The sequence below is a fragment of the Dipteris shenzhenensis genome, chromosome 22 (assembly GCF_047967505.1).
Source record: "Dipteris shenzhenensis isolate YYH24624 ecotype China chromosome 22, Dip_SZ_1.0, whole genome shotgun sequence".
In the NCBI taxonomy this organism is placed as follows: domain Eukaryota; kingdom Viridiplantae; phylum Streptophyta; class Polypodiopsida; order Gleicheniales; family Dipteridaceae; genus Dipteris; species Dipteris shenzhenensis.
This window is the reverse complement of record NC_141617.1, coordinates 55,178,960-55,204,390: the sequence shown is the minus strand read 5'-3', so window position 1 is coordinate 55,204,390 and position 25,431 is coordinate 55,178,960. Positions and strand designations below refer to the sequence as shown.

The window sequence follows — 25,431 nt, the reverse complement described above, 5'->3', positions numbered from 1 at the left end:
AGACGAGAGGTGAAGGGGTGGTAGGCATGTGAAGGGGCAAAGAAGCAGACGATGGGGAGTACGAGATGCTCCTATTGAGTGCAATTGCAACTTCCCAAGAGAGACATAAATATGTAATGGAGATCTTGAGTGCCTCCATGTGACTGACACGTGTCAAAAAAGTTGGACAAGATTTTAATGATTTTAGATCCATGTATATCTCTTTACATTATGTTGCAAAAGGAAAGTCCCTTTATGTGAGTGAGAGACGTGTCAAAAAAGGTGGAAAAGATTTTAGTGATTTCATATCCATGTATATCTCTCTACATTATGTTGCAAAATAAAAGTGCCTCCATGTGCCTAAGTGACGTGTCAAAAAAGTTGGAGAGGACTTCAATTATTTGAGATCCATGTATATCTCTCTACATTATGTTGCAAAATTAAATGTAAATTGTTTTACAACATTTAATTTAAATTATAGGGTCTTTTTGCCACACATCTTGTTGGATCTTCCTCTATAATGACACGATTGCAAATGAAAGGAGCATTAGGTCTTTACAGGGATGAAGAGAATGTTGTTGTTGACAGTGCCTAGGAGGATGGGTCATCCACTTCAGAATCATCATCGAATCATAACAATGACCTTGATCATGACGAAGCTATAGGTGTTAATACTAATGAAGATGCCCTTGTATAGAGAGAATGCATGGTCTTGTAGCTATGTAAAAAATGTTCGCTTTTTAAAAAAATCATTGTAAAAAAAAATTGCCTCACTTTTTAGAATCACACCAATATCAATCATTTTCAAAATTGCTATGAGAAATCCTCTAAAATTTAGGCCTCTTTTTTTAGTTCTTTTTTTTTCATGATGATACCGTGCAATACTATTTTTCAAATTGACTTAAAAAGGCTCAACTTTTTTCTTTTAGAAAAAAAATTCCATTTAGTTCTCGTTTGTGCGCAATGTTACCCACTTTATATGCAATAGTGATTAAGATGTATGCAATAAATACAATTTACTATAGATCTCAAAGAATCATATCAAACCACAGGAAAAAAGTACATTCGTGTAAAAGTGCCAACCTAGTAAGTCTAGGTTTATCATCTACAACACTTTCCTTAAGACCCATGCCAAGTTTAATACCTATCAGACAAGTGAACATACCAGTGTCATAGGTCGACCCGTATTTTTCCTTCACTTACGTACCATGCACATGGGATTTGGGGCATTTGGACTTACCAACTAGACATAGTGGGTTGGATGACTTCATACTTGGCAAGATAACGGAAAACCCTTCCCTTAAGACCCCCTGTCAATTTTGGTACTCATTGGAAAAGTTCACATACCAATGTCGTAGGCCGGACGCATATTTTTCCTTTACGTGCATACCATGCACATGGAATTTGGGACACTTGGCCTTTGCAACCAGGCATATGAGGTCCAATGGACTTCATACTTGGCAAGATGATGGAAACTAGTTCCTTAAAGACCCCTATCAAGTTTGGTACCCATCGGACACGTTCACATACCAATGTCATAGGCCAACGCTATTTTTCCTTCGTGCATGCCATGCAAATGAAATTTGGGACATTTGGCCTTCCCAACCGGACATACAGGGACCGATGCACTTCATACTTCGAAATATCATGGAAAACACTTCCCTTAAGACCACCTGGCAAGTTCGGTACCCATTGTAAAAGTTCACATACCAAATGTCGTAGGCCGACACATATTTTTACTTCACGTGCATACCATGCACATGGAATTTGGGACATTTGGCCTTCACGACCGGACAAACAAGGTCCAATGGACTTCATACTTGACAAGATGATGGAAACCACTTCCTTTAAGACCCGTGCCTTAAAACCTCTTCCCTTAAGATCCTTAACAAGTTTGGTACCTATCAGACAAGTGCACATACCAAATGCCGTAGGCCGGACCCTTATTTTTCCTTCACTTACATACCATGCACGTGGAATTTGGGGCATTTGGACTTCCCGAATGGACATAGGGGGTCGGATGCACTTCATTCTTGGCAAGACCATGTAAAACCCTTCCCTTAACACCCCCGTCAAGTTTGGTACCCATCAAAAAAGTTCACATACCAATGTAGTAGGCCGATGTGTATTTTTCCTTCACGTGCATACCATGCACATGGAATTTGGGATATTTGGACTTCCCGAATGGACATAGGGGGTCAAATGCACTTCATACTTGGAAAGAGAATGTAAAACCCTTCCCTTAACACCCCCGTCAAGTTTGGTACCCATCAAAAAAGTTCACATACCAATGTGGTAGGCCAATGTGTATTTTTACTTCATGTGCGTACCATGCACATGGAATTTGGGACATTTGGTCTTCCCGACCGGACATACGGGGTCTGATGCACTTAATACTTGGGAAGAGAATGAAAACCCCTTCTATTAAGACCCCTACCAAGTTTGGTACCCATCGAACAAGTTCACATACCAATATCGTAGGCCAACACGTATTTTTCCTTTAGGTGCGTACCATGCATAGGAAATTTGGGACATTTAGCCTTCTCGACCAGACATATGGGGTCTGATGCACTTCATACTAAAAAAATGATCATGGAAACCCCTTTCTTTAAGATCCTTGACAAGTTTGGTGCCTATCGAACAAGTGCACATACCAATGCCGTAGGCTGACCCGTAATTTTCCTTCACTTATGTAGCATGCACATGAAATTTGGGGCATTTGGACTTCCCGAACAGACATAGGGGTTCGGATGCACTTCATACTTGGCAAGATCATGAAAAACCCTTCCCTTAACACCCCCATCAAGTTTGGTACCCATCGTAAAAGTTCACATACCAATGTAGTAGGCCGATGCGTATTTTTCCTTCACGTGCATACCATGCACATGGAATTTGGGACATTTGGCCTTCTCGACCGAACATACGGGGTCCAATGCACTTCATACTTGGAAATAGCATTGAAACCCCTTCCCTTAAGACCTCCGCCAAGTTTGGTACCCATCTAACAAGTTCACATACCAATGTCGTAGGCTGACACATTTTTTTCCTTCATGTGCGTACCATGCACATGAAATTTGGCACATTAAGCCTTCTCGACTGGACATATGGGGTCCGATGCACTTCGTACTTGGAAATATCATGGAAATTACTTTCCTTAAGACCCCTACCAATTCTGGTACCCATCGGAGAAGTTCACATACCAATGTCGTATGTCGACACGTATTTTTCCTTCACGTGCATACCATGCACATGGAGTTTTGGGCATTTGGCCTTCTCGACCAGACATACGGGGTCCGATGCACTTGATACTTGGAAAGATCATGGAAACCCCTTCCCTTAGGACCCCTACCAAGTTTGGTACCCATTATACAAGTTCACATACCCCGACACGTATTTTTCCTTCACGTGCATACCATGCACATGGAATTTGGGACATTTGGCCTTCCCAACCGAACATATGGGGCCGATGCACTTCATACTTGGAAATAGAACAGAAACCCCTTCCCTTAAGACCCCTGCCAAGTTTGGTACCCATCGAACAAGTTCACATACCAATGTCGTAGGCCGATGCATATTTTTCCTTCATGTGCATACCATGCACATGAAATTTGGGACATTTGGCCTTCTGAACCAGACATACATGGCCTGATGCACTTCATACTTGGAAATATCATGGAAACCGCTTCATCAAGACCCCTGCCAAGTTTTGTACCCATAGGACAAGTTCACATACCAATGTCGTATGTCGACACATATTTTTCCTTCACGTGCATACCATGCACATGGAGTTTTGGGCATTTGGCCTTCCTGACCAGACATACGGGCTCCGATGCCCTTCATACTTGGTAAAATAATGGAAACCCCTTCCCTTAAGACCCTTGCCAAGTTTGATACCCCTGCCAAGTTTGGCACCCATGTATTTTCACCGGTATAAGCCACGGTATAAGTGTCGGTATAAGCCATGGAAGCCACGGTTACTCGCGCTTATACCGGACGAAATGTCTGTGCATTTGGGACACTTATTGCGGTGGTTATACCGACGCTCCTCTGTGTGGAAATTCAAACCCAAGTGTGCGTCACGTAGCTATTTCGCTTCGTCGCCTGGCTCTTTGGCCTTCCCTACCCTCCATTCCTCACTGTCACCCCTCACCCCAGCCCCCAGGAACATCCCCCCGCACTCGCCTATCCATCTACACCCTCCCTGTTTGTGGGTTCCTTCTCTAGCATCCTGTATTTTGAGTTTGGAGGTTGAAGCTGCTCCATTCTGTGAGGGCATTTCGGAGCTTGTGGAGCTCACCCTTCCCTCTCTTCTCTCCCAGGTGAGCTTCCATGTTGTTTTCCTTCCTATTGCTAAGCAATGTGTGTAACTTTCATGCTGTTTTTCCATGTATGCAAGGCAAAAACGAGATTTTCTTGGGGAGATGCTGCAAGAATCTTGAGGGAAGGAGAGTACCTCTTCTTGCCTTGCATGTCTTGCTCTTTCTTTCTGTTTTTTGGATCGGTTCTTTGTTCCTTGTTGTCCTTGCTCCTCATTGTCCTCCTTTGTCTTGCTTTTCTCACACAATGCTTGTGTTTGGCTTTTGCAGGGCTTCCTGCCACCCTAACCGTATTTTCCAAGTATTTTACTGTTTTTTCTAAAACTCATGCTATTTCATTTGATTTATGATTCATTTCAAGCTCATGCCATTCGCTGAGCGAATGATGCCATCCTGGTTACGGTTGAGGTGGCATTTAGGTAGTTTTTTATTTTTTAATTTATCCTATCGTCCCCTAATCCTATCACTTCATTGTAGCCCCTAATTCCCATCCCCCCTTCTCTATTTAGCCCCTAATTCCAATCCCCCTTCTCATCCAGCCCATAACACCCACACCCTTCTCTATTTAGTTCGTAAGTCTCATCCCCCATTCTCTATCCAACCCGTAACACCCACCCCCTTCTCTATTCACCCCTAATTCCCATCCCCCTTCTCTATCCAGCATGTACCACCTCCTTCTCTATTCAGCCCCTAATTCCCACTCCCCTTCTCTATTTAGCCCGTAACACTCAACTCCTAATTATCTCAGTCCCTAATTCCCATCACCCCTTCTCTATCTAGCCTGTAACACCCACCCCCTTCTCTATTCAACCCCTAAATGACATCCCCCTTCTCTATTCAGCCCCTAATTCCCATCCCCCTTCTCTATTTAGCCCCTAAATCCCATCCCCCCTTCTATGATCTATCATCTAAATTCTCCGGTCTCTTACTTTATAGCCTCTTGAGTCTTAAGCCTTTAAAGCCTCCATCGTCATTCCTAAGCCTCTATCTGAAATTCTAAGTGTCGGAAGCGACAAACTTCTATAGCCTCGGAAGCCTCTATCATAAGCCTCTAAATCCTTGGCTCTTGAAATCCTTATGTCCTAAGCCTCTAAAGCCTCTATATACTTGGCTCTTGAAAGCCTTCTGTCCTAAGCCTCCAAGAGTCTACAGGCTTCTAAAGCCTCTATCATGTACGGCCTTGATCTCCTTCCTCAAATCCTTAAAAGACTCATAGCCTCTTAGCCCTCTATCTTAAGCCTTTGAAGTCCGGACCCTCTATATCGGATATCCTCTAAAGCCTCTCAAGCCTCGGCTTTGTACCCTTTACTTCCTCTAACTTTAGATCCTCCTAAAGCCTCAAAAGCCTATGAAGCTTCTATGATCTATCATCTAAATCCTCTGGGCTCCTACTTTATAGACGCTTGAGTCTTAAGCCTTTAAAGCCTTTATCCTCATTCTTAAGCCTCTATCCTAAATTCTAAGCCTTTAAAGCCTCTATCCTAAGTGGCAAGTCTCTCAAGCCTCTATAGCCTCTATCCTAAGCCTCTAAACCCAAGTAGCAAGCCTCTATAGCCTCTATCCTAAGCCTCTATAGCCTCTATCCTAAGCCTCTAAAGCCTCCATCCCCTTCTCTATTTAGCCCGTAACACCCAACTCCTAATTATCTCAGTCCCTAATTCCCATCCCCCCCTTCTCTATTTAGCCCCTAAATGCCATCCCCCTTCTCTGTTCAGCCCGTAGCTCCCACCCCCTTCTCTATCCAGCCCGTAACACCCACCCCCTTCTCTATTCAGCCCCTAACTCCCACCCCCTTCTATATTCAACCCCTAAATTCTATCCCCCTAATTATCTCAGCCCCTAATTCCCACCCCCTTCTCTATTCAGCTCTTAACTCCCACCCCCTTATATATTTATCCCCTAAATGCCATCCCCCTAATTATCTCAGCCCCTAATTCCCCCACTTCCTTCTATATAGTGGCACCTAAATGCCATCCCCCTAATTATCTCAGCCTTTAATTCCCATCCCCCTTCTCTATTCAGCCCCTAACTCCCCCCCCCCTTCTATATAGCAGCACCTACATGCCATCCCCCTAATTATCTCAGCCCCTAATTCCCATCCCCCTTCTCTATTCAGCCCCTAATTCCCATCCCCCTTCTCTATTCAGACCCTAACTCCCACCCCCTTCTCTATTCAGCCCCTAACTCCCACCCCCTTCTATATTCAGCCCCTGATTCCCATCCCCCTTCTCTATTCAGCCCCTAACTCCCCATATCCCCTATTCTATCCCCATATCCACTATCCCCTATTCTATCATGGTATCCCCATATCCATACAGGGAGCACAAGCACAAGCATAAGCACATACATGGAAAAATTTCCATCTGATGAGCTTGTACATCTAGTGAATTGAAGCATATAGTTCTCGTAACCCCAATGGGAGATACCAAACAAGTGCATTAACAAAATCATAAAACAATCACAATAGAAGACAATTGTAGAACACTCCACAATGTATATGGGGACTCTACTACTCAAAGTAGTTTACCCAGTGAGAGCGGAGTACAAGAACTAACAAGGAAGTGTATTTCAAGAAGTTACAATGGAGTCATGAGCTACTATGCCCTTTTACTTCCACTATCCGTGTTAGACAAGTTAGACTCCAATCCATAACACACTCTAGACTCTTACAAGAGTAGTGCACAAGTGACTAGCTTCACTTACATTTGTTACATGGCTCGTACTTTGAGAAATATGATATTTGAGATCCAAGATATGACATCATATCCATTGATTGATTCAAGGAACATACATTTATATTCATATGGTGCACATTGGTTGGTATGGAATCCCAAGATCAGCTCATGTGATGAAACTTTGCCAGCATGGACTCTTAATATCAACTCCCAAGATCAATAAATGATGATTAAATGTGGATTAAGTGAACAACACAAAGTGGAGAAATCACAGGCCATTGACTACAAAAATGATCCTTTGGTATGTGTATGCATACACGTTGCTACCAATCTAATAGAGAAGAGGAGGATGACTAGGGGATTCACACACCCACCACTATTCATTACAAACTCACCCACTACAATAAAATCCATGAGATTAATCAAAAGACCCATTGTGGCACTTTATAGATGTGCCCAACACTAGAAATTCACTATCCTAGTGAATCACACATCATGACAAGTGAACACCACCATAGAAGAATTTTAGAAAGAGATACAAGGGAGATGTGGTCATAGAAGTATCACATTAAGAAAGAAACCATGACATGAGAAACATGAGGGGAAACATAGACAAGTCAAAAAGGAGAAGAGAGCTCATATTTGAGATGAAAAAGAGGTATCAAAGAACATTAGGGTATCCTCATCATCCAACGTAACTACCATCTTAGTCCAGTGTCACCATTGATGTGTGGAGGAAGGAGAGGTGATAATAAACAAGGGGGAATAGGTCAAGAGGACTAGGGGACAAGGGGAGTAGGATGCGTGAAAGAAGACCAAGGAAGGAGAAGTTTTGTTGAAGATGGAGGAATGGGGAAAGAGGGTAAGGGGACAAGGGGAGCAAGAGGTTCCAAAGAAGCTAGAGGGAGGCGATGTCCTATTAAAAAGGTAGAAGGAGCGAAGAGGGTAAGGGGACAAGTGGAGAAAGAGGGGTCAAAGAAGCTAGAGAAAGGATAGGTCTTGAATAGGAAAAGGGGACAAGAGTGGTGATAGGATGCTCAGGTTGTGTAGGGAAAGGAAAACGACAAGGAGTTGAAGGAAGGGGAAGACCAAAGTGACGATGTGGCCCAGGGATTTCCATGGGCTCACAGAGTGCTTGCTCAAGTGTTTTTAAGTGGGCATGATTAGATTGTCATAGTGCAAGTGTGTTCTGTGTCCATACGGTCATCTTCATGTGCACCATCATGATGATCGGTGCTCTATGATGACCACTTTCCCATCCTTATATGCAGCCCACTTTCCCTCCTTCCACGCCTCCAACACTCATGGCATATGTTCCTTATAGTGTGCTACCTGTGTAGGTGTCAAGTCCTCATCCAAATAGATTTTCTCCCCCTTTGAGGGCTGCCCTTTTATAAAGGAAAGCTCTCTTTGCGTCCATGTCTGCAAATTTCAAGATCAAGGCCCATGTTTTTGTAGCATCTTTCCCTACTCTCCATGCATTCACGATAGGAACATCAACTACCCCTATTTGTGCACCGAGTTCTTTTGCATCTTCTTATGGGTTATCCTTTTCCACCCAGCTTGTGACCTGCACGTGCAATGTCCTAGCTCGTCTCTTGGCCACGTCTTTGAGGGTTGCATTCATCATTTCCACTTTATTCTCCGGTGCACTCTTGTGTTTCTTTAGAACATCTAACCATTTTGTATTCTCCTCTATTTCAGCTTTGGTTTGTTTAGCAACCTCGGTGAAGGTTTTGATCTCCTTTTCTACGTGCAACTTCCACTCTTTGATCTCTTCTTGGACTTGGGGGCAGCAGCCCCATTCTCCCATTTCGTATATATCTCCAATTTAATCCTTACACGGAGTTAGTTCCACTTTAAGCTCGCTGATAATCATATCCTTTTCCTTCATGCATGCACCCAAGCCACTCTTCCATTGCATCCATTGGGCTTGCATCCCCTTTTGCATCTCTTCTTGTGCTTTTTGCATTGCCTATTGCATCTCATCTTGCATTTTCTCTTGCATCTTCTCTTGCATCCTTTTTGTACCCGGGTGCATTTCCTTCTTAATTGCAGCGCACAGTGTTCTTGTTGCCATTTCCACTCGTATTAGTGTTTGTAATTCAACATATACATTTGCTTTGGACATCCGTGTCCTTGAGCAATCGGGCCTGTATTTGCTCATGTGAGACAAAGAGAGCCTGATACTTGATGTACGGGGTTTCACCATCTTAGACCAAGTGGTGACAGACCACGCATACATCACTTGTTGGTGGTTATACGAGGCAGTCATCACCTTGACACCCCCGCAAGCATCTTCGATATCATTTCACATGAAAGACCTTTGGGATATATAGCAGTGCAGTCTATGATGGCCTATGCATTATTGACCCGAATAGCCCCTTGGATGAGTTTACAGGTGGTTTGGCACATGTATTGCATGCCTCAACAACATGGGCTTTTCCATGCACGATACCCTCCCTCACCCCTCCGCCTAACACTATCCATAGAATGGTTGGTATGATGATGAGTGCATGAGACGCACACTGGCCTGCAGAGAGAGGTCACTCTTGGTACTCGTACACATAGATAGGCAAGTATGCTCTTTCAATGCCTCGTATGTAAGAAGCGTAACCACTTGGCTAAGCTCGAGTTCGAGATATACCAACTATTCTTGGGATAGGATTGCAAGAGGGCTTGGAGAATGTTTCAGGAAAGGCAACCCCATCCCGATTACAGCACCATAGGCATGGCACGCTTATGCAAGATCTTTATATGAGCTACCAGTGCCGCCCTCCACTCACCCACCACCAGTGCCCCGCCCTGATCAGAGCACTTTCTTTACCTAATGGATGATTGTGGATGCTATTAACAGATTGCATAATGGCGAGGCCTAGGACCATGACGGTTTGATGGCTAAGCATTTCTCTCTCGCATGAGACACTTTGGTCGTAGTCTTGGTGCACATGTTTAATAGAGCCATGTGTAAGGGATTCCCGCTTCCCAAAAGCGGGGACCCCATGGTTCCTAGTAACTACCGGACTATCATGATCAGCCATCACTTGGCCAAGATATACGAGTCGATCTTAGAGCACGAGCTGAGCCATTGGACCATCTGCTTGCTGGTCATGGGGAGTGGATGCCTTCTTCCCGTCTACGAGACTGAACTTCTAGCCCATGTCGCCTCCCATGTGAACTCCTGAACACTCCTTCCCTTTTGCTTAGGACGGCTCTTTTTAATCCCCCCATGTCGGTACTGTGCTACGCAGGCTTCCCTGCTTCGTATGGGTGCTCTACTTCTCAAGCCATATTCTTGCTACAACAATTGGGAGATTCAGATCTTACAATAGAGTAGGTCTTGCATTATTTGCTATACCTACCGCGTTCCTTAGGAACTCTTAACATTTGTCTTCGAATCAAGTGTTTCTGGAGCTCTTCTCGTCTTCAGTTAGAGTCTTTCTGGAGCTCTACCGCAGTGTGACACTTAATTGCTCATTCATACATGGATATGTTGGATATGCGTTTTGCCAATTGCATGGTTGGTTATGTGTGTATATGATGGCACTTGGTAGGGATCATTAACTCAATCAGAATGCCCTTTTTGCCTCTCATACGGAGCTCTATGCTCGAGGAAGCCAGCCAAGCTACCTGCACCATCGAACGATTGCCTCTTGCATCAAATCTGTTGCTCCGCATGATGATTTGGAGGAGAAATTGTCTTTTCCCGAGAGTGTCAATTCGTTGGACTTTCACATTGGTTTCCTAGCAAATATCAGATTTCTACTCATGCATATTTTATGTGTGACTTATTTTTTCTATGGAAATCGTTCATGTTCTTGCTGAAGTTGGTCGGGAATTGACGACAGTTCCTACAGTGGTCTTCAATCTCTTGTATCTCTCATAGCCTTGCATCTTCTCCCCCATAAAATAATATGGTGGTAGCTTGCCATTTCCTTTCTTCAATCGATTGTCTTAATCTACGCTTTGATCGATGCCTTCTCTCTCAAAATCGGTTTCCATTTATGAAGCATATTGTATATGAGTGAAGTGAAGAGTAATTTTTGTGGGGATGTCTTAGCGAAAGTTTAAGCTGCTCACGCTCAAGGAGATCAATCTTTACTTCATAATGACATCTATTAGCATTGCAAAATATGGCATATCCATCAAAAAAATTTCTGAAACTAGATTTTCTTTATGGAAAACCAAGATGCAACTTCTCTTCATGCCGGAAGGATTGTGGCATATTGTTACTACTGAAGAATCCAAGGAGGTTTGCAACAAACCAGCTCTCCATGCAACTTGGAATGACAAGAACGAGAGTGCTTTGTCAATAATTGGTCTCGGTCTTTCTGATAATCTGCTTCATCATCTAATCTCACCAAAGCTGCCAAGCAAATATGGACAAATCTTGATGCAACATTTGGTGCTAATTTTAATAACTCCAAGTTATTTCTAAAGATGCAATTGTATAGCATGACATATCAGAAGACAGATACTAGCTAGACGCATACTTAGGTATGTGAAGTCCACATTACAGTATGGAGTATTTTATGAGACTGGGGTTCAGATACAATTGCATGGATACACTGATGCTGATTATGCTAGTAGTATTTTTGATAGATGATCTACTAGTGAATATGTGTTCTCTTTTGGAAGTGCTACAGTTACTTAGAGCAGCAAGAAACAGCTTACAGTTGCCTTGTCGAGCACAAAGGCTAAGTACAAGCAATGGCTGTATGTGAGGTAGCTTGGTTGCATAAGCTACTTTATGATATGCATCAGTTTACAGATGGGCCAGTTGTCATTTATTGTGACAACATAAGTAGTATATACTTGGCAAATAACCCAGTCTATCGTGCTAGAATAAAGCACATTGAGGTGCATTATCACTATGTGCGGAAAAAGATTTTACTAGGTCTTATTGATCTAGTTTATGTTAGCATAGAGGATCAGGTAGCTGACATATTCACGAAGGCATTGGGAGCAGAGAAGCTGCGCAAGTTCAGAGACTTGCTTGGTATGCAAGAATTGGGATTGAGCTCGAGGGGGAGTGTTGAGATATCGAGCTCCACTTGTGATATGCCAGGGTGACCGTTGTGCAATTATGTCACCGACTTGTTAGCTACAGATGCAGTTGGTACACCGCCCATGAATAATAGCTGGATGATAGCTATCCTTATGTACTCTAATTCGTGGCTCAGTTAGTATGCTACCTTAGTTAGCTGAGTTTGGTTTGAGACCCATATATAGGATTCTTCTATTTCTTTGTACTAGAGTTCTTTTGGCTTTCACAATTAAGAAGAGGAAAATTATTTTCAGCCTCCACCTTTGTGTGTATTCCCCCATTGTGTATGTGAGAAAGCCGCAAGTGAGACTCCTTCCTTCTCTCCCACTATCTTCATACTGCGAACCTCTGTACTTCCTTTGGGTTCATCAAAGCGGGTAACTCTAGGTAAGTTTGATCTTGTTGAAGTCTATGGATAATCTGTTCTTGGACGCTATGTGTCCAAGAATATGACTCTGTGTTTGACCCAGAATTGGCATTTTAAAGTATTGAGAGAAATTTGGTACAAGTGGCATCTCTCAAACACGAGACATAACTACTGCAAATGATCATCCCACTTAGATTTTATGCACAAGTCATCAAGGAAAACCTCCAAGAAGTCCCTCAAGTAATCCTAGAATGTTGTGCTCATAAGTATTTGGAATGTGGTTGGAGCTTTAGTAAGGAGAAAAGGCATTACTGTATACGCGAGTACTCCCTATTTTGTTGCGAATGCTATTTGTGTTGATCCTCATGTGCGATGGACACTTGGTTGTACCCTGAGAACCCGTCTAGGAAGCTATAGGCTTCCTTTCCTGCTAATCGCTTGAGCACATCTTTAGTGAAGGATAGTGATCACAATCAGGAGTTGCATTGACCTTTTTTAGATCTATGCACACCTATATTTTTTTATTTTTCTTCATAACGATCACTATTGGGGAAACCCACTCTATGTGCTCTATCTCATAGATGAATTCTACGTCGATCAGCTTCTAGATTTCCTCCTTGACAATAGTTGAATACTTCAAATTAATGGGGTAAGGATATTGTTGGAAGGGTCTTGCATCTTCCTTGATGGGAATGGTGTGTTAGAACACTTCGAGTGGCACACTCTTCATGTCTTATAGGTGCAAGCAAAACAATCCTTGAATTCAATTAAGAGGACAATCAAATCCCTCTCCTCTTTCGAAGTCAAGTTGTCGCCAATGTAAATGGGCTTTAGGTTTTTACCTTCCTTTGCCAAGTTTTCCTCTTTAACCTTGGTAAGGCAATCAAATCCATGCTTTCCTCCTTCGTCGGCCGACCTTTTGGCTTGCTCAAACATAATCTTGCGGTCCTACACAAGGTAAGGTTTATAATGAGGAGGTACCTTATGAAGCCCATCCTCCTTGTCCTTGTCTTTTGATTGTGCATGGCTCCTTTCTCCATTGGAGAGTCTTTTTTTTCTTACCCTTGGGCGAGAGAACATCACAGGGTTGGTCATCATTGGTAGAGGTCATCCCAATAGGAGTAGTCATTCGGCTAAGTCAGGATCCCCAATTGGAATTGAACTTGTAGTGTGCATTGGTTGCTCCAATGTGGGTCAAGAAGTGGAGATTTGATTTAACCTTTATTTTCCCTTTACCCTTAGACGTTTCCTGAGAACTAATCATTCTTAATAGTACAACTCTCACTTGCTCCGGGGTAGTGGTTTGCACTCCTCTGTTCTCAAGTACATCGATTGTTGCAAGTAGATGCATCCAATTGTGTGATAATTCTAGTTCAAGAAGAGCAGCATACCATTGGCTGTCCTGGTTCTTTCCCTCTTCCTATCATTGCATTCAATGACATTGACTGTTTGGTGGTGTTTGACTCTACCACAATGATGTTGGCCGTCCTTAAGCATACACAGCCAATGCTTATAAAACAACCAACCATCTTGAACTGAAAAGTGGCTGGGCTCAAGGTTACTTGCTAATTGTTATGGAGTATCGAAGTCAAGAGAATTGGCATACTGTGCTTTCATTACCTCAAGACCCTTACCTGCTATCTCGAGGACTGTAGACCACTGAACCATTTGGATGATGGCCTTTCGACTTAGAGCATCTGCGACCGGGTTGTGCTTATCAGGCAAGTACTCGATCATCCCTCCAAACTGTTGGAAGATCTGATTTCACTTGGCATGTCGGTCACTCCACTGGGAACTAGGCATCGTTTGGAACCACTTGAGTGCTTGGTGATTCGCATCCGTAAAGAAAAGGTTTCCAATGCTTGAGAGCTTGGATCACTTCGAAGAGCTCCTTGTTGTACACTGAATAGTTCTTCTCGACTGCAATCAGCTTATGACTGTAATACGCCACCGGTCGCCCTTCCTATTGGAGGATTGCGCCAATGGCTAGGTTACTAGCATCCGTGATGACCTCGAATGGGTCCTCCCAAGATGCTAACTTCAGGTTTGGTGCTGAGGAGGCCAACTGTTGCAGTGCATGGAATGCCACAAGTGCCTTATTGGTGATTGTAATCTTCTGATGACGTGTCTTGACCCCTTTGAGTAACTCGGTGAGAGGGGCCATGAGAGTCGAATACTGATCCATATGCGAGTTGTAGGCTTGGCAAAGGCCCACGAACAACCGGATCTCTTGTGTTGTGGTGGGAACTTCCCAATCAAGGATGGCCTAGACCTTTCCAAGATTGAGGCTAGTGAGGCTAATACCGCAAAGGAGTGTCCATACATGGGATGGGATTTCCAAGTTCTTAAATCGACTCTGGTGACCTATTCCTCCTTTCAAATGTTTATGTTATACGAGCCCCAGTCATGGATTAGTCCTGCAATATGCATGAATGGTGTCCCCAAGGTGATCTCATATGAGTTGAGTTGATGGATGAAATCCATCACTACAAACCATACCCTATAGGTGTGATCAAACGTCCTGATCTTGGCATCTCAGAGAAATCCCATTGTCTTGGTGGTACCACATTAGCCACTTTGACCACTAAGGAAGTTGACTCAATTTTGGGTTTGCCCCATTTTTCCCAACACTACTTCATGATGAAACTCACACCCGCCCCTCCATCTAGGATCGTAGTAACCCTTTGATTATGGTATGAGACAGGGAGCATGGAATTTGTGTCATCGCTTTTGAAGTATTGGCCCAACTTGTGAAGAGATGTACGGGGGCATTTTGGGGGCTCATGTACGGGTTGAACTACTTTTGGGACCGAGGTGTCTAGAGCTTCCATATGCCCATTCATCCAGTCAATTAAATCCCTCCAAAGGATGGGCTTGCTTTGTAGGAGTGTTGCGATTAGAATTTCAACTTCGGTGGACAACAAGTCTAGTAGTCCTACAGTTTCCCTGGTTCCCTCAATTTTCTCAGGCCCTTTGAGGACCTTGGAATCTATAGCAATTCACAGGTTGTTCTATCCCTTCCTTGCGGGGACACTCACTAGCCCAGTGTGGGCCTTCGCGCAGTGGTAACACTACAATGAGGGTCTTTTGTTGGTGGAGTTCATATTGCTAGCCTTGGATGAGGTTGGTACTCCAGTTTGGTAGACTAGGATGTATTTATCATCTTGCAGGATGTAACGACTACGGTATGAGGTTTGACTTGAATCATCGTCGCTATAATTATATCCCATTTACCCTTGATCCCTCAATCACCACTTGATTCATTAGTGTAACTCTAGGTGGTGGGGGTTGAGGTCCTAGAACTGGTGGCAATGAAGGTGTGGATTTCTTAGTATTGAGGCTACATCGGTTGTCCTACCACATGATTCCCTCTTGTGCTCAGATTGGTTGGTGGGGCCATCAAGGCAAGGGGTTGCCTTGGGAGGTAAGTAGCCACTTGGGTTGCCCTTGGATATCAGCATTGGTCAGACTCATTATTGGTCCCTTTATTGCAATGAGCATAGTAACATGAAATTCATGCTCTGAGGTGAGGGCACTCATTGGCAGAGTGATTACCTTGGCATATTGAGCACCAGACATTATCCCTCCTTGGGAAAAAATGTGGATTTTGGATGTTATCCTAGGAGGATTTCCCTTTAAGTGTTGGCCTAGTTGGCCCAAGAGCTTGGTAGCCAATTCCTCTATGTTTAGGTCACTATTCTTGCCTCCTTCCTCTTGAGCATTCTTGGAAGTGGAAGATTTGGTGGGCAACAAAATCTCCAATGGAGTTGAGTATATGTTATCCTTTTGGGATCTCTCCATCATGTTGTCTCCTAGCCAGATCACAGCCTTGCTACACAACTTGAACAATGTGGGATTCATAGCAAACAAATGGTCATGAAGTTTGGAATTGTGCAATCCCAACAGGAACTGAGGTAGTAATTGCGCATCACTCAATCTCTCATGAGGTTCTCAATGGGAATTTAAATATTTGATTCGTGCAATATAATCTCTTAGGGATTCTACTTCCTTTTGTTTCACCTCATAAAGTTGATTGATTGGACTCCACTTGGGTCCATTGGGGGCAAACACTTGGATGAATGCCTTTCTAGTGTGGCCCAATTGATTTTCTCATTGGTTGTCAAGGCTCTAAACCATTGATTGGAATTTCCATTCAAGTCCCCTATCTCTCCAAAAGTATTGCAAATTTAATGGAACCTTTCCACGTGTGTCACTAGGTCACCTTCTCCCAATAATTTAGTGGATTAACTTTGAGATGGTCACCGAGCGACTCCTGGGCAGGTGAGGCTCTCTCCCCATCAATACTAGCAGTGTGGCCCCCCTTCCAAGTTCTTGCACTAGGGTCCTCATGGCCTCATCTGCCATAGTGGATTGAGCCATAGGATTCTCAGATATCGACGAGTGGATCTCACTCGAGGGGGGTGCAATTGCAACCTGTGGGTAGGGTTCATTAGCCACATGGGGTTGGTTGTGGAAGGATGACCCTGACCCGCTAGGGATGGGTGTTGTCCTTGAATAGGAATTGGGCCTTAGGGATTGGTCCATGGGTCTTCTAGGAATTGGCATGTGTAATCCACTTTTTGGCCTTAGGGTGAAGTATCGGTTGGTAGGGCATTCCCTGTGGTATCCCTCCAAACGGGTGTCATGATTAGGGTTCGCCTTTGGCACCTCGGGCTGCCACAAGTCTACACCACTGCTTCCTTGTATGGTGGGTTCAAAAATAGGAAATTATGGTGAGGTGGAGTGTCCTCTAGGTTCCACCGGATCCTCTCTCCAAGTGGAAGGTCCAGGAAAATCCGGTGGGTCGTTGAGGGGAACCTTCTGAATTCCGCTTTGTGGGTTTGCTCTTCTTGATTCCCATGATGATATTATGGGTGTTGAATTTCGGTCCTAGATGGTTAGACATCTCCTAGAATAGTTGTGACATTAGCCAATATGGAGAAGGAGCTGCCTGACTCCTTAATGAATTCCCTTCTAGGCCAGAGTTCACCACTGGTGTCACTTTCCTGGTCATGGGTGCCAACATTGGAGGAAGCATAGTTACAGGTGGTTCCTCAATAATTACGGCTTGCCGAGAAAATGGATTGATGAATTTAGTTTGCTCCACCAAGACCAATTTGGCCTCTAATCTTCCCATCATATTTGAGAATGACTCTAGCAGTCATGATGCTAATGATCTTGTAGGAGATTGGTTCCACACTACTGGAATTTGGAGCCATAGATGCTCTCAAAATGGAAGGTGCGGTCCTGTCACTGTCCATGCTCATTAAATCCTTTGATCTAGATAGGTTATCCTGCAAGGGTCCTTGGACTGAGTATGAACTATGTGTCGAGGCGAAGCTAGGTAGATAGCTGGACAAAATTTTATTTGAAGCATTGTCATCAGGTTCGGGTTCTCTCTTTAGGACTCTATCGGATCTTAGGTGCATATGTGAGATTTGAATCTCAACATTAAAGGGATGCAGATGAAGGAGGGACGTGGTTGGTTGTCACGAGGGGTACATGAGAAAACGTTATGTTAGTGCATTGACTTAGGATATGTCAGCATGGTGTTGTATAGCTATATGGCATGAGTGGATTGGCTCAGCCTTTGATTGTTCGGAGGGACTAGGGGAGTGGTGAGGTGGCACTTTGGCTCTCAGGTTCACTAGATGGGGAAAGTCATCGACTTAATGCATGTTAGCGGGGTGGTGATATTGAACTCAAGTGAGTATTTTTGGTTTGCTTGTCCTTTTGTGGGGTGTTTAGGATGATTTCTAGAGGTGCATCTTGTTTAGATCATGGTCCCTAAATCAGTGCACTGATATATGGTATGTCCGCAGGGTGGGGGAAATTCAGTGTTTGTCAGATTTAGGGTGTTGTTCTGGGTGCTAAGAGATAGTAAGAGTCTATTTCTATTTCACAAATGCATTTGATATGTTAGCACGATGACTTATGGTAAGTCAACGTGTTGATTGAACTCGAAGGTTTCTTGGAATTTTCTTAGTTTTAGCAACGTGTTGATTGAACTTCGGTGGACAACAAGTCTAGTAGTCCTACAGTTTCCCTGGTTCCCTCAATTTTCTCAAGCCCTTTGAGGACCTTGGAATCTATAGCAATTCACAGGTTGTTCTATCCCTTCCTTGCAGGGACACTCACTAGCCCAGTGTGGGCCTTCGTAGTGGTAACACTACAACGAGGGTCTTTTGTTGGTGGAGTTCATATTGCTAGCCTTGGATGAGGTTGATACTCCAGTTTGGTAGACTAGGATGTATTTATCATCTTGCAGGATGTAACGACTACGGTATGAGGTTTGACTTGAATCATCGTCGCTATAATTATATCCCATTTACCCTTGATCGAACTCTTCACCCTCATCCTAAACCTCCTCAATCACCACTTGATTCATTAGTGTAACTCTAGGTGGTGGGGGTTGAGGTCCTAGAACTGGTGGCGGTGAAGGTGTGGATTTCTCAGTATTGAGGCTGCATCGGTTGTCCTACCACATGATTCCCTCTTGTGTTCAGATTGGTTGGTGGGGCCATCAAGGCAAGGGGTTGCCTTGGGAGGTAAGTAGCCACTTGGGTTGCCCTTGGATATCAGCATTGGTCAGACTCATTATTGGTCCCTTTATTACAATCAGCATAGTAACATGAAATTCATGCTCTGAGGTGAGGGCACTCATTGGCAGAGTGATTACCTTGGCATATTGAGCACCAGACATTATCCCTCCTTGGGAAAAAATGTGGATTTTGGATGTTATCCCTAGGAGGATTTCCCTTTAAGTGTTGGCCTAGTTGGCCCAAGAGCTTGGTAGCCAATTCCTCTATGTTTAGGTCACTATTCTTGCCTCCTTCCTCTTGAGCATTCTTGGAAGTGGAAGATTTGGTGGGCAACAAAATCTCCAATGGAGTTGAGTATATGTTATCCTTTTGGGATCTCTCCATCATGTTGTCTCCTAGCCAGATCACAGCCTTGCTACACAACTTGAACAATGTGGGATTCATAGCAAACAAATGGTCATGAAGTTTGGAATTGTACAAACCCAACAGGAATTGAGGTAGTAATTGTGCATCACTCAATCTCTCATGAGGTTCTCAATGGGAATTTAAATATTTGATTCGTGCAATATAATCTCTTAGGGATTCTACTTCCTTTTGTTTCACCTCATAAAGTTGATTGATTGGACTCCACTTGGGTTCATTGGGGGCAAACACTTTGATGAATGCCTTTCTAGTGTGGCCCAATTGATTTTCTCATTGGTCGTCAAGGCTCTAAACCATTGATTGGAATTTCCATTCAAGCCCCCTATTTCTCCAAAAGTATTGGAAATTTGTTGGAACCTTTCCACGTGTGTCACTAGGTCACCTTCTCCCAAGAATTTAGTGGATTAACTTTGAGATGGTCACCGAGTGACTCCTCTGCAGGTGAGGCTCTCTCCCCATCAATACTAGCAGTGCGGCCCCCCTTCCAAGTTCTTGCACTAGGGTCCTCATGGCCTCATCTGCCATAGTGGATTGAATATCAACGGGTGGATCTCACTCGAGGGGGGTGCAATTGCAACCTGTGGGTAGGGTTCATTAGCCACATGGGGTTGGTTGTGGAAGGATGACCCTAACCCGCTAGGGATGGGTGTTGTCCTTGAATAGGAATTGGTCCTTAGGGATTGGTCCATGGGTCTTCTAGGAATTGGCATGTGTAATCCACTTTTTGGCCTTAGGGTGAAGTATCGGTTAGTAGGGCATTCCCTGTGGTATCCCTCCAAACGGGTGTCATGATTAGGGTTCGCCTTGGCACCTCGGGCTGCCACAAGTCTACACCACTGCTTCCTTGTATGGTGGGTTCAAAAATAGGAAATTATGGTGAGGTGGAGTGTCCTCTAGGTTCCATCGGATCCTCTCTCCAAGTGGAAGGTCCAGGAAAATCCGGTGGGTAGTTGAGGGGAACCTTCTGAATTCCGCTTTGTGGGTTTGCTCTTCTTGATTCCCATGATGATATTATGGGTGTTGAATTTCGGTCCTAGATGGTTAGACATCTCCTAGAATAGTTGTGACATTAGCCAATATGGAGAAGGAGCTGCCTGACTCCTTAATGAATTCCCTTCTAGGCCAGAGTTCACCACTGGTGTCACTTTCCTGGTCATGGGTGCCAACATTGGAGGAAGCATAGTTACAGGTGGTTCCTCAAGAATTACGGTTGCCGAGAAAATGGATTGATGAATTTAGTTTGCTCCACCAAGACCAATTTGGCCTCTAATCTTCCCATCATATTTGAGAATGACTCTAGCAGTCATGATGCTAATGATCTTGTAGGAGATTGGTTCCACACTATTGGAATTTGGAGCCATAGATGCTCTCGGAATGGAAGGTGCGGTTCTGTCACTGTCCATGCTCATTAAATCCTTTGATCTAGATAGGTTATCCTGCAAGGGTCCTTGGACTGAGTATGAACTATGTGTCGAGGCGAAGCTAGGTAGATAGCTGGACAAAATTTTATTTGAAGCATTGTCATCAGGTTCGGGTTCTCTCTTTAGGACTCTATGGGATCTTAGGTGCATATGTGAGATTTGAATCTCAACATTAAAGGGATGCCAGATGAAGGAGGGACGTGGTTGGTTGTCACGAGGGGTACATGAGAAAACGTTATGTTAGTGCATTGACTTAGGATATGTCAGCATGGTGTTGTATAGCTATATGGCATGAGTGGATTGGCTCAGCCTTTGATTGTTCGGAGGGACTAGGGGAGTGGTGAGGTGGCACTTTGGCTCTCCAGGTTCACTAGATGGGGAAAGTCATCGACTTAATGCATGTTAGCGGGGTGGGGTGATATGTAACTCAAGTGAGTATTTTTGGTTTGCTTGTCCTTTTGTGGGGTGTTTAGGATGATTTCTAGAGGTGCATCTTGTTTAGATCATGGTCCCTAAATCAGTGCACTGATATATGGTATGTCCGCAGGGTGGGGGAAATTCAGTGTTTGTCAGATTTAGGGTGTTGTTCTGGGTGCTAAGAGATAGTAAGAGTCTATTTCTATTTCACAAAGGCATTTGATATGTTAGCACGATGACTTATGGTAAGTCAACGTGTTGATTGAACTCGAAGGTTTCTTGGAATTTTCTTAGTTTTAGCAACCTTCGCCAGCTATTAGAGCAATTTTGACCTAAATTGGGGAGAATGTTATGTCAGCGCACTAAATCAACAGCATTGACATACTGCGAAATTTATAACAGCGTGCTGACATATGAGGAGTAAGTGGGCCTGTGTGTGACACTATGTCAACCAGTTTTATGATGATCTTGGCCACTTTGATGCAAGTTTTGTGTCTATTTTTTATCCTAATGATAGTCCACTACCTACTCTACCTATTCCTAACAAAAATTAAAATCAAAACAACATTTTTTTCATCTTGGAATGTCACATTATGGAATGGATAGCACAAGTCACTTCACACACCTTAAAAACAGTTCCAAAATCACGTTTTTTTACATTTCTTTTGCTGTTGGACATGACTAGGAACTTAGCAATGCCTTTCTCTAACAACTTGTACAATTTGACACTTAAAAAATGGAAAAAAACTCAAAAAAGCCACTCTTTTTCCTTCCAATACTTCCTACTCTCCACAACCTATAGCACCTTGCTAATCTACTACGCGTTGGGCAATGGGTAAGTATGAGGAAAGACCCATGCGAGCAAGAGGATACCTAAAACTCCCTGTAGGAGACATGGTTACCTCATGGGGATGAGCATTCTGAGGGTCCTAGGTGGACCCACCATTCAAGGTTTGAGCAGGGGTGTAGGAGCCATAGGGCCATCTACCCTACACATATCCTCAAGGGTCATTGGGAACCTATGGCCTATACTTAAGTCTTGTAAGTCCCTTCCCTATGGGTCTTGTACTATAGGGTCCATATTTGTAGCAAAGCTCATAGATTCCTTGGATTGGGAGTTGTCGTTGTCCTGGGGCCAACGCTCTGTGTAAGATCCAAAATTGGGAAATAAACTCCTTAGCGAGTTGCCGAGCCTGTGTGAAGTGAAGCTTAGTGTATGGCTTGACAAGTGTGAGTTAGAGGCTATTCCCTGAGGTACACGTCTTGATTCAAGTATTTTTTCCAATTAGAGGTGCATGGGGTGATATTTGTGCGTTAGGAATTGGCCTAGGGCACTTCTAGAGGTAGGAGGGGATTTGAGAGGGTGATCCTCGGTGAACTTAGGGAACTCCTGAGATCCCCATGTTGATCTTGTAAGATCCTCCAGTTGTTCATACTTGGCCCTTTCTAGGCACTCTAATCCTTATTGAAGTTTCCTTAGGTTACTTTGTGCACTAGTGAAGTGCTCTTCCACTTCCAAACTCCAAATTTGAGAACTAAACTCAGGGTTGGGAGGTTATCGTGGGGAACTGAGTTGTAAAGACTTTATTATCATAGTTTTATGTAGTAGTGGCTTTGGATATTGAAATTGACATCTCTTGTTTTGCCTTTCTGTACAAGTAGATGTGTGCGTAGTCATTTTAATTTCTTTCATATTGTCATCAAGCAATTCTTTGTCACATGTAATATGCTCATCTATGAAACAAACAATATCTTATTTGTTTGTGTGTCTGTAGATGGGAGTATATTTTATCCAAATTAATCCATGTTCATGCTAGCTTCTTTTGCTTTGAAACTCTATAACTAAGAAATATAATTTGAAGCATTTCCTAGGATTGTATATTCTTTAAGAACATAGTCAACAATTGATCGAGTTATGGACATATTAATGTGTGCATGCTATAGGGTTGTGTATAATTCATTGTTTGACAATCTCAGGTGTTTTGTTGTTTGTCGGAGTTGTTTTTAATGCATTGTAATTTTCTTTCAAACACGTTGTAATTGGTTCCCACAATCGTTCATCACAAGACAAGGTCACAAAGAATGTAGGTGGACCAAGTTGGCGCATCATTGCAAATGCTTCTTTGCATAATTTTTCCTTGTGATTTAGAGAGGTTCACAAATTCTCAAAATCTATGTAGCCTTTGTTAGACTACAAAATTCTTTCAATGTTTGTGTTGTTTTTAACATATTTTGCACATAAAGATTTATTTTGGAGCATATAGATTTCAGACTTGATGTATCAAAACCTTAATTGAATTGAAAAAAACATCTAGTATGTTTTGCGAGAATTTGCATCATTTATGCATTATCTCCCATTTCACTATATCCATGTATACAAAACCAAAGTATAGAGTTGGAAATTTTAGTTCTTCACTATATTTAAAGCTAGTGGCTTTTGGTTTTCACATGGTGCTACAAAGTTGACCTCATGTTCCTGATCAATTACTTGCTTCACACTTATTAAGTTGTGCACCAGACTATTCATTTCAATGTCATCCTCATTTTTTTCTTTGATTTATTTCCTTCCATTTCTCCATTTGATTTTGCATCTCCTAATTGACACAGAGGGTTCTTGTTGATACAACATAATTGTAAGAATAAATTGCTAAAGAATTGAAAGTAGAACTATTCAATAGAACCACGTGTATGTTCTACACCACCTATGATTGTCAAAAACTATAAGTTACTCAATGATCAAAAGGATCATCGTTTCTTTTTGTTAGTGTTGACCACAACATCATGGAACAGATGTACAATTGAAAGCCCCACTATTTAGTACAATGCAAATGTAAGTTCACATGATGCTTACTATTGAACTATATTTGTACTTCCTCATCAATGTAAACAGTCATGATCAAAGTAAAATAACAATGGAAATGCAAAATTTTAATACAATCCAACTACAAGCTGAAATGGTGCTCACTGTTGATACAACATAATTGTAAGAACAAAATATTATATAGCTCAAAGTAGAACTGCCAATATGTCACAACTGTATCTTTGAAATCCTCTAATGACAAACTAATTCACTCATGTTGAAATTAGTGATGACTATCAACAATGGCAAGCGAAGAGTGTCAATAATGAGGAGAAGGATCACCAATGCTTTCTGTTGATGTCCAGCACAACCTCATCAAAGTAACCACAATTGAAAGCCCAAGTGTTTAGTACATTGTAGCTATAAGATAAGATGTTTACTATCCATTTGAAAGAACAAATTATTGTATAGTTCAAAGCACAACTAGTACTCAATACAACATTGGGTTGTCACATCAAAATGTTTTTTATTGAATAGCATCATAAGTTGCATATTTTACTACAATAGGGATAAACACAACTAAATTGTGATAGCTATGGCAAGTGATAATTGTCAACAATGGGGACAAGGATGGACAATGCTTTCTATTGATGTTCAACACAACCTCATCAAATTGGCTACAATTCAAATCCCAACTATTTAGTACAATGCAACTGTAACTTGAAATGAGTTAAAGTCAAAGCAGGATTGTTCAACAACACGATACAAATGTTCTTAGGGTTCTTGTGGTTCTTCGAGCAGGTGTGTTGTCATCCGCGGGCCGGCTTTGAATCGATGGATGTCTAGCTTCAATCCAAAGCAGGTTCTTGTGATGCCATCCCTTGTGAGATGGGTTCTTGTGTAACTGCCTGGATACTCCATGTTGTGTCTTGTGGGCCTGTCATGAGGGGTACCCAAGTGGGTTCTTGTGTGACCACTTGTGGGGGTTTTTCTTGATAGCAAGAAGCTCTAGAAAGAATGAGGAAGGTTCTTGTGTAACTTCCCCATTGTCTGAATATTCTGAGATGGACGGGGTTGCTCAATGCATCTTTTTGTCCAAGGGGATAGGTTCTTGTGTTGCTATCCCTTGGGCCTCTTCATGACGAGTGTAGCTGACATTCTTTTCATTCTAGGGGATAGGTTCTTGTGTGGCTATCCCTAGAACCTCTTCCTTGGTACTGGTGCATGTCGTCCTTTTACTCAAGGGGATAGGTTCTTGTGGGGTTGTCCCTTGGGCCTCTTTGTTGGTACTTGTACATGTCATCCTTTAACTCAAGGGGATAGTGTGAGGCTGTCCCTTGGGTCTCTTGGTCCAGGGGATAGGTTCTTGTGGGGCTATCCTCCATGTGTTCTCCACGTGACCTTCGTATGTAGGCTTTTTGCCTAGGGAGATAGGTTCTTGTGG

At 43.0% G+C, this 25,431-nt stretch overlaps 1 pseudogene; it reads right to left on the bottom strand.

The window, feature by feature from the left end:
- Positions 1-8,191: 8,191 nt before the first annotated feature.
- Positions 8,192-8,783, bottom strand: LOC147888314 (uncharacterized; annotated as a pseudogene).
- Between the last annotated feature and the right edge of the window lie 16,648 nt (positions 8,784-25,431).